Genomic DNA, 10,776 nt, shown 5'->3' with positions numbered 1-10,776 from the left:
AGACTTCTAGAATTTTTATAGTGGTGATCATTTGCAATGGTATATTATTTAGATGTATTTGCTTTCTTAAATTCAGATACAGTCCTCACCTCCACCTCTTCCACTGAGAGGCCATTCCATGATTCCACCACCCTTTCCATAGAGAAATATTTCCTTGCATTATGCCTGAGACTACCCCCTTTGACCTCATCCTATCCCCCCTTATTCCAGAGCTTCCCTTGGATTGAAAGAGGCCTGCCAACTGCTCTAGTCCTGCACTTCTTTCTTCAGCTGATGGAGAATCCTGCAACCACACTGCTTGGTCCATCTCTGATACATGAGTTCACTACATTGCTAGAGTAACTCCTAATTGTGCAAGACTTGGCATATCTAAAGTATCTATGAAAATGGTTACTCTTACATTAATTTGCCAGCATAGGTTGCCCACAGGACTGTTTATTTTTATTTATGGGGATTTATAAACCACCTTTATAAAAAGAGATTCACCCATTTATGTACTGCCCATCCAGGCATAGCCCTTTCTCAGTGACCTTCTAGGGCCAAAGACAGTAGCACAAGTTTAAGAGACCCAAAGCAACAGGTTCCATGTGAGAAGATCTGGGAGCAGCTGCAGATGGGCTCCCTTCTTTTGTGGATGCCTCCTCACCACAAGGTCTATCTCAGTAAATTTACACCATTATGAACAAAGCTGTTCAAACCCATACTGGTGGCCATTTGACCATTCAGGTACTCAGAATGTCTACATTACATGGAACACTATCACCTGCATATTCACAACCCCAGATTTATGCCCTCGGCTGTCTGTTGAGTGTGTAGACAATCAGCTGCCCACCTCCAGAAAGCACCACTGCTGATATAGGCCTAAACTAAACTGAGAATGCGGGTGGTGGTCAGTGCTGAACAAATACTTTCAGCGCTGCTGACTACAAATGAATATGTACTGTATATTCAACTCTACTACAGTGCACTCCAATAAACTACAAAGCCTCCGGACCAAAGTTTCACTTGCACATAACCAGAGCATTCACATAACCCGAGAGATCATGTTCAAAGTATTAGTTTAGTAATCACACAGAACTGGTGTAGTGCAACTGATTTATTACTGCTATTTGATAGTCAAATATTTTCCTTCCACTTAGTTACTATATGGCTCATAACAAAAAAAAACCAAACAAAAACATCCAAAAACTGGCCTAAATCGGTACTTGGACGATCAAAAAGCCATATCTAAAACCAGCTTAGGCCCTTCCGCTGCCTCTAAACGCCTACAGCGAAAAGAGGCATTTTTAGAGGAGAGGAAAGAGCGGGAGGTGGACCGACCTAGACTTAGTCGTAGACCTAGACTTAGTTGTAGACTTAGTCATAGTTGTAGACTTGTCGTAGAGCAAGTATAACCAAAACCTTTTACAGGAACCTGCCCACCCCCCCACCGCAATGATTGCGCCAGGAGAGATGCCTCATCTCCCCTATCACAATCCTCCCTCCCGAACTGCCACGAATTGCAGCAAGAGAGATGCCCAGTCTCTCCTGCTGCGGTTCGCGGCAGTTCGGGGGGGATCATGATCGCAGCAGGAGAGATGGCCTTAGGTGCCTGGGCCAACTGGAATTGGCCTAGTTGCCATCATGCAGATTTTAAACTTTCTGGTGGTCTTCCCCATGGATAGTTTCTTGCAAGGCTATTATGTACACTACGTGATCACTCAGACAGTTGGTTTGAAACCTGAGATGATATATTTTATTGTCATCAGGGTTAGAGAATGAACTAAGAGAATTAGTTAAAGGGCATATTTGACAACTGCCACAATTGGTATGGGACCCCGTGAATTTTCTACCATATTGTTTATCCTCTGGTTTTAAACTCTATTGTTCTCTCAAGTTACGCAATCTGGAGAATGCTATTTGTAATATGGCATCATGAAACCTTGGCTGCATCTGTATGATTTTCCAGTGTGCTCGAATCATTCTTGTGATTTCCTGATTGTCTGAATGTCATGACATAGGCTTGATTTTCTTCTGACTGGTATTTTTGAGGTTTTGGTTGTAGAAGTCATTCTCTATAATTAAACCTTGCTCTCTTATAAGATGTCTTAAATATTCATATACCTATACCAATATTATATAGTGTGTTCCAATTTTTCAAGTTTTTCAATTCATCAGAACCTCGGTGACAACACTTAAGATTTGTACCCATTTATTATCGCTTTAAGATTTGTACCCATTCATTATCGGTTCAACTGTAATATATGCCGTAACTTTTTCCTTTTCCATAAATATCTTCATAAATATCATTAATTGTTATAAATTAACCTATGTTAAGTACTAGCACTTTAAATAACTTTTTTAATAATAATTTTAAACATGTGTTTAGTGGTCAGATGAGTAGGAAATTATTGCCAACATGTTTTGCCAAAAGCTTTATCAAGGCATCTTCCCTACAACAAAAACAGCCATTAAAAGCTATTAATACTTTTGCATTCAAAGATAGTTCATATAGTCACATAAGCTCCCCACCTACCTATTCCATACCAGCCATGTCACTCGACCACTTTTATTCTAAAGTAAAATGGCGACAGCATTCAAACTAATCAGTTAAATAGCCGCCCCAGACCTGCCTCCGGCTGAACTACGTAGACTCCTTTACATCGTACGCTAATTTATTCAAATAGCTGAGAGCTACATAGCTTCATCAGAGCCTATAATGTTTTCTTATCCATTCATCCGTTGCTGGTGCTGAACTTCTGAAAAGGGAATTACGAAGGGAAGAGACGCATGATGGGGAAGATGATTAAGAAGAGGATGAACACTAAAGATGCTAGAGCAAGCTTGGTTTCTTTTTAAGGATACAGTCACCGAGGTGCAAAATCTATATATACCGCGTATCAACAAGGGATCTAAGAGGAAAAAAAAAAGGAACCAGCATGGCTCACTGTAGCGGTGAAAGAAGCGATCAGAGACAAGATGGAAAAGATCAAAAACAGACAAAAACTGGAAAAACCACAAGCAACATCAATGCAGGTGCCATAAGGCGGTAAGAGGGGCCAAAAGGGACTATGAGGAAAAAATTGCTAAGGAGGCGAAAAACTTCAAGCCGTTCTTTCGATACATTAAGGGGAAATGACCCACAAAGGAAGCAGTGGGGCCGTTGGACGACCATGGAATAAAGGGAGTGCTAAAAGAGGACAAAGCCATCGCTGACAAACTGAACACTTTTTGTGTCTGTGTTTACAGAAGAGGATATACACAACATACCGGAAGTTGACAGGCTATACCTAGGAAACGAAGACGGGAAACTGACTGTGTTGACGGTCAGTCTAGAAGAGGTATGCAGGCAGATTGACAAGCTTAAAAATGACAAATCCCCTGGAGCAGATGGCATCCATCCGAGGGTAATCAAGGAACTGAAAGGAGTTATAGCTGAACTGCTTCAACTAATAACCAATCTGTCAATCAAATTGGGAAGGATTCCGAAAGACTGGAAAGTGGCGAATGTTACGCCGATCTTCAAGAAAGGTTCGAGGGGAGATCCGGGAAATTACAGGCCAGTGAGTCTGACCTCGGTACCGGGAAAGATGGTAGAGGCGCTGATAAAGGACCGCATCATTGACCACTTTGATGGACACAATCTGATGAGGACTAGTCAGCACGGCTTCAGCAAAGGAAGATCTTGCTTGACAAACTTGCTGCACTTCTTCGAGGGAGTTAACAGGCAGATACACAAAGGTGACCCGGTCGACATTGTATATCTGGATTTTCAGAAGGTGTTTGACAAGATCTCGCATGAATCACTACTTTGAAAAATTGCGAGTCATGGAATTGAGGGTGAAATACTCACGTGGATCAAAAACTGGTTGGCGGATAGAAAACAGAGAGTGGGGGTACATGGACAATACTCAGACTGGAAAAGCGTCACCAGTGGAGTGCCGCAGGGTTCGATGCTTGGGCCTGTGCTCTTCAACATATTTATAAGCGAGCTGGAAATTGTAACGACAAGCGATGTGATTAAATTTGCAGACGATATGAAGTTATTCAGAGCAGTGAAGACGCAGGAGGATTGTGAAGATCTGCAACAGGACATAAACACGCTCAAGAAATGGGTCGCGACATGGCAAATGAAATTTAACATGGATAAGTGTAAGGTGATGCATGTCGGTAACAAAAATCTTGTACACGAATACAGCATGTCTGGTGCAGTTCTCGGAGAGACCCCCCCAAGAAAAAGACTCGGGAGTACTGGTCGACAAGTCGATGAAGCCATCTGAGCAATGCGCGGCGGCAGCGAAAAGGGCGAACAGAATGTTTGGAATGATTAAGAAGGGGATCATGAACAAATCAGAGAAGGTTATCATGCCACTGTACCAGGCCATGGTGCAATCCCACCTGGAATACTACGTCCAGGACTGGTCGCCGTACTTGAAGAAGGACACGGTACTACTCGAAAGGGTCCAGAGAAGAGCGACTAAAATGGTTAAGGGGCTGGAGGAGTTGTCGTACAGCGACAGATTAGAGAAACTGGGCCTCTTCTCCCTTGAAAAGAGGAGACTGAGAGGGGACATGATTGAAACGTTCAAGATAATGAAGGGACTAAACTTAGTAGATAAAGACAGGTTGTTCACCCTCTCCAAGGTAGGGAGAACGAGAGGGCACTCTCGAAAGTTAAAAGGGAATAGATTCCGTACAAACATAAAGAAGTTCTTTTTCACCCAGAGAGTGGTGGAAAACTGGAAAGCTCTTCCGGAGGCTGTTGTAGGGGAAAACACCCTCCAGGGATTCAAGACAAAGTTAGACAAGTTCCTACTAGACCAGAATGTACGCAGGTAAGGCTAGACTCAGTTAGGGCTCAGGTCCTTGACCTAGGGGCCGCCATGGGAGCGGACTGCTGGGCATGATGGACCACTGGTCTGACCCAGCAGCGACAATTCTTATGTTCTTATCACTTGTACTCCATCACCCGACTCCCTTTAAATCAATGAAATCCAGTCAAGTTCTTCATTCAGGCCAAACGGGCTTACTGTATTTAGCCAATATATTCACCGTTGCTCTAAGAAATTTAATTTACCTTCCAAATTTCCCCCTTGCCTCCCTACTTCTACAAAGTCTATTACTCTCCACCTTATTTCCTCTATTGTGTGTTTTTGCTCCAAACAGTGTTGTACAATAGGGGCCTGGGTATTCTTTGTCTTTATACTAGATTTATGTTTGCTTAACCCAATCTGTATTGGCCGTAAAGTACAACCAACATATACTAGGTCGCAGTGGATACCAGCACATAAACCATCCCTGCTGTAGTACAATTTGTATTTCCCTCGATTTTATAATCCTCCCATTTTGGGGATCCTGCCAATAAGGTCCCTCCAAAGTAGTCCCACACCACTGGCATTTTCCACATCCCCTGTGTGTTCCCTGTATTTGCCTATCTTTTCTTTCAAACTTTTGGCAAACAAATAATTGACCTATAGTTCTCACCCGTTTAAAAGCAAATAAATAATAATAATAACTTTATTCTTGTATACCACCCATCCACAAGGATCCGGGCAGTTCACAAAGAAGAACTGTACAATCAGTGAAGTATACATAAAATTCTATAGAATATAATAATAAAATAGAAAGTAAAAGTACATTTATGTAACAAACTTATTAAACAAGTATGTTTTAAAAAACTTTCTAAAAACATTATAAGAATACATTTGAGAAATCAAAGGGCTTAACCAAAAATTCATTTTTCCTAATTGAAAGGCAAATGTCTTATTCAAAAATCTTTTGTAACAACAAGCCTTAATAGAAGAGTACATAAACATAAAATCGTTACAGGTGGTTTTTGATGATCTGTAAACATTAAATTGGGAGGACAAGTACCTCGGGACCAGACCAAAAAGAACTTTAAAGCAGAAACAGCCAAATTTTAAAAGGATACATGCTTCAAAAGGTAACCAATGTAATTGCTGGTAAAAAGGGTTTATGTGGTTGTATTTTTTAGGCCAAAAATTAGGCGAACTGCTGTATTCTGTAATAATCAAATACGATTTAAATTTTTCTTATAGGATGCCAGATAGATAATATTGCAGTAGTCAAGAGCAGACAGAGTTAAAGACTGTACCAGAAGTCTGAAAGAAGCAAAGTCATAATATTGGAGGCAAGGTAAAAATACTATGTAGCTGGAGAATATGCCAATGTTGTTTTATCAAAGATATCATTATTTGAACATTATTTCAAAATGGTAAGACAGAAATCAATCTATCCATCTGTAATGGACTTTCTTGTTCTTGTATTAATTCTCTGTTGGCAAACCTAGCTTGTAGATAGGCTTACCGAATAGTTTTTTTTAGGATAACCCTGTTCTATAAACCGGGTCTCCAGGTCCCTAGCTGCCTTTTTAAAATCTTCTAACGTAGAACACACCCTTAGCAACCTTAGAAATTGACTCACTGGGAGTTTAAATTTAAGCTTGTACAAGTAGAAGCTTGAAAAATGTAACAAGGCATTATGGGTCGGTTACCCTCAGCTCAAAAACTTGCCTCTTACTTTACCGATAAAATCCAAATAATCCGTGATAAACTCATGCCAAAGATCCAAGTAAATCAAACAATCGTCTGCCTTGACTCAGACTACCACACCAATCTACCAAATGCAAATGCTTACATTTTGCCCTCCCAACTCTTCCCACACTGAAATAATCCCGCTGTTTCTCTTGAAACGTTGTTTTTGGAGTTCATATACTCAGATTTTGGAGTTCATATACTAGACTTTGTAAAAACTAGTTTACTTACAGGAACCGTGCCAAAATTGTGGAAACATGCCACAATAGTACCTGTCATCAAAGATTTCAAAGAAAGTCATTCAAAAGAGTCCAATTACCATCCGATAGCAAATATCCCTTTTTTGGCCAAACTAACAGAAAAAAATCATTTTTTCCCAAGTATCCGAATTTGTCGAAAAAACACAAGCTCTTTATGCCAATCAAATGGGATTCCGACAACACCACTGTACGGAACTTTCATTGATTGGATTAACCACAAACATTCTCTACCACCTTGCTCACCACAAACCTGTGGTCCTTATTTATTTATTTATTCAATTTTCTATACCATTCTCCCAGGGGAGATCAGAACATGAATTTATTCAGGTACTCAAGCATTTTTCCCTGTCCCAGTGGGCTCACAATCTATCTAATGTACCTGGGGCAATGGGGGGATTAAGTGACTTGCCCAGGGTCACAAGGAGTAGCGTGGGTTTGAACCCACAACCCCAGGGTGCTGAGGCTGTAGCTTTAACCACTGTGCCACACTCTCCTCCTCAAATCTTTCCGCAGCATTTGATACAATAGATCATAAACTACATCTTCAGCGCCTGTATGATATAGAAAAAGAACCCGTTGTTCAACTACAAATTGGGGGGGGCAATGTTGGGAGACAGCAGTCTTGAGAGAGACTTGGGTGTGCTGGTGGATGCATCACTGAAGCCATCTGCACAGTGCGCAGCAGCCTCGAAAAAAAGCCAACAGAATGCTGGGCATCATAAAGAGGGGCATAACAACCAGGACGCGGGAAGTCATCATGCCATTGTATCGAGCGATGGTGCGTCCACATCTGGAATACTGTGTTCAATATTGGTCGCCGTACCTCAAGAAGGACATGGCGGTACTTGAGAGAGTCCAAAGGAGAGCAACGAAGCTGGTAAGAGGGCTGGAACACTGCCCATACGCCGAGAGGTTGGATAGGCTGGGGCTCTTCTCTCTGGAAAAAAGGAGGCTCAGGGGAGATATGATAGAGACCTTCAAGATCATGAGGGGCATAGAGAGGGTGGATAGGGACAGATTCTTCAGGCTGAAGGGGTCAACAGGCACGAGGGGGCATTCGGAGAAACTGAAGGGAGATAGGTTCAGAACAAATGCAAGGAAGTTTTTTTTCACCCAAAGGGTCGTGGACACTTGGAATGCGCTACCGGAGGAAGTGATCAGGCAGAGTACGGTACAAGGATTCAAACAGGGATTGGACAGATTCCTGAGGGATAGGGGGATCGTGGGATACTGAGAGAGGTGCTGAGATGTAACACAGGTATAGAAAGCTAACCAGGGGTCGCGGCCTGCTCTGGTCGTGCATGTGCAAGACCGGAGGGTGGGGACTTCGATGGGAAGATAGAACTCAATGGGAAACCAAGGTGGCAAGGGGGCCCCTTCTGGTGACTCAGACAGGCCGTGACCTGTTCGGGCCGCCGCGGGAGCGGACTGCCGGGCGGGATGGACCTATGGTCTGACCCGGCGGAGGCACTGCTTATGTTCTTATGTTCTTACTTCTTATTTCTCTACAGTGGCCATTAACGGTGCTTTCTCTAACCCCACTTCTAACAAGTTCGGCATCCCTCAGGGCTCCATTCTGTCACCGTTACTGTTTAACATTTTTTTGGCTCCCCACTTGACGCTGGGCCAATCCATAGGGTTTACCATATTCGCATATGCTGACGATATCCAATTAGTCCATCAAATTGATCTTAACAACCCAGAAGAGATATCCCTCATTAACCAAAAGCTTGAAAAAAAATACATAACTGGCTTGTTGCTAACATGTTAGCCCTAAATATTAGTAAGACAAAGGTTATGATCTTCCCATTAAGAGAGGGACAATCCTTAAATGCTGCATTCTCAGTTTCAACAATTCCCCTGCAGTCTCTACACGTAGTCCTTTCAGGACCAAGGGACATATTTGTCCCATAACTTTAAAATCCTATAAATTTTGATTGGGATAGTCTACAGTTCTAAATTTGATATGTACGGATTCCATATGATACTGCCTTTATGTAAACAAACTGGTTCCGACATTCATTCATTAGCGTCGTTGCTAGATTGACGAGAAGATTCACTTGCCACACTGTCCATAAGCCAGAAGTGTGATTTTTTAAAATAAAAATAATGATATTTCACAAAAAAAAAATCAATTTTTTGGCATCTGCAAGCCCTTTTTACCATAAAAATGTCGTCAAAACCACAAAAATTGGCTTACGATCCTTATGGTCCTGAAAGGGTTAAACTTCTAGGTGTCACGTTTGACGCAAAATTAACTTACCACAGCCAAATTAGCATAGTAGTTCGTAACTGCTTTCAAAGATTGCGAATGATACGTTCACTCTCCAAGTTACTTGACCCATTATCTATTAACCCATTATCATTCTTTGATAATTTTGTGCCTAGATTACTGTAACTCCCTCTATAAAGGCATAGCCCAAAAGGAAATTAGACTTTTGCAAATCGTTCAGAATACCGCAAACAAGGTTATATTCAACGCTAAAAAATATAACCATGTCACGCCTCTACTCATTAAGGCACATTGGCTCCCTATTGAACACAGAATAGCATTAAAAAATCCTCCTTTTAACATTCAAAATCTGTTATGTCGATTCCCCTGATTTCTTGAATAGATTGCTTATTCCATAAGCCCCCCCCCCAAGAATTCTCTGCTCCATATCCATATTTCCAAAATCTTCTTTTTATACCTTCCCTGAGACACATTAACACAATGCCCTCATACATTTTCGCGATTACAGCTCCTACCCTCTGGAACGCCACTCCGAATTACTTAAGAGAAGACATGTCACTAGCTGACTTTAAGTCCAAATTAAAAACCTACCTGTTTAAAGACTCTTTTAATGTTTAACCGTCCTGTTAAGGACGTGACCTTGTTGAACTTTACTGATTTACCTGTTACCAGCTCCCTTTACTAATGTTCTTTCCACTTGTGCTTTCTTTGTAAACAATGTAGTTCTACCAATTTCCCTCCTGTTCCAGTTTATTTATTTATTAAAAAATTTATATACCGCATACAACTATGCGGTTTCCATACCACATACATAAAATCTTATTTCCCTCTGATTATCACAAATAACACAGACAAGGTTAACTTTGTCTTCTCCTCAAACTGCTCTACCACCAAATTCTCCTCAAACTGCTCTACCACCAAATTCTGCAGTGGCCATTCTGTTGTGTGCATAGCTGGAGATTGTTTGAGGATGTTAGGGCGAGAAGCCTGCAAGTGTAGGAGTCAAAAGGGTCATCAGCATGGATATTGAAGCCACCAAGGATGAGGAAAGGAGATGAAGATTCAAGAAAGAAGGAGAGCCAGTAGTCAAAGTCAGTGAGGAAGGAAGAGAGGGACTTATCAAAGATTTGGTAAATGACTGCTGCTCGGAGTGGTAGAGAAGTGAATAGATGGTTGTAGTGGACTTTAAAGGAGGCAGAGCAGTGAGACTGAGGCAGAAGAAGGGGTTGATATCTACAATATGGTAAGAGCCCAACACCATCTCCATGGTTGCCCGTTTTACACAGAATAACATATAAAATCGCCCTCTTGACTTTTAAAACCCTACAAACAAATGCCCGGGCATTTATGGACAGACTCTTGATCCCTTATGATCCCCCTAGTGCCTTAAGATCAGCCTCCCAGCATACCCTCAATGTCCCATCTCTGAAGATAATTGGCACTCGTCGCTCCCTTATTTTTTCAGTAACCGCCCCTTTGACCTGGAACTCTCTTCCTTTATATTTAAGAGCAGAATGTAACTTGCAGAAATTTAAGAGCAGTTTAAAGTGTTTTCTCTTTAAGGATGCATATAATTGCTAATGAGTTATCTACCTACCTTAACAAATTCAACTGTTTTTTATTCACATGCCATTAATTTCTTAATCATTTTTTGATTTTATTTCCCTTCTCCTATTGTATTTTCCTTTTATATATTGTTTCTATAAAAATTGTATTTCCGCCCCTTTTTCCTATTGTTTTAAAGATTTGA

The sequence above is a fragment of the Geotrypetes seraphini genome, chromosome 4, assembly GCF_902459505.1.
Source record: "Geotrypetes seraphini chromosome 4, aGeoSer1.1, whole genome shotgun sequence".
Taxonomy (NCBI): Eukaryota; Metazoa; Chordata; class Amphibia; order Gymnophiona; family Dermophiidae; genus Geotrypetes; species Geotrypetes seraphini.
This window is presented reverse-complemented; position numbering follows the sequence as displayed.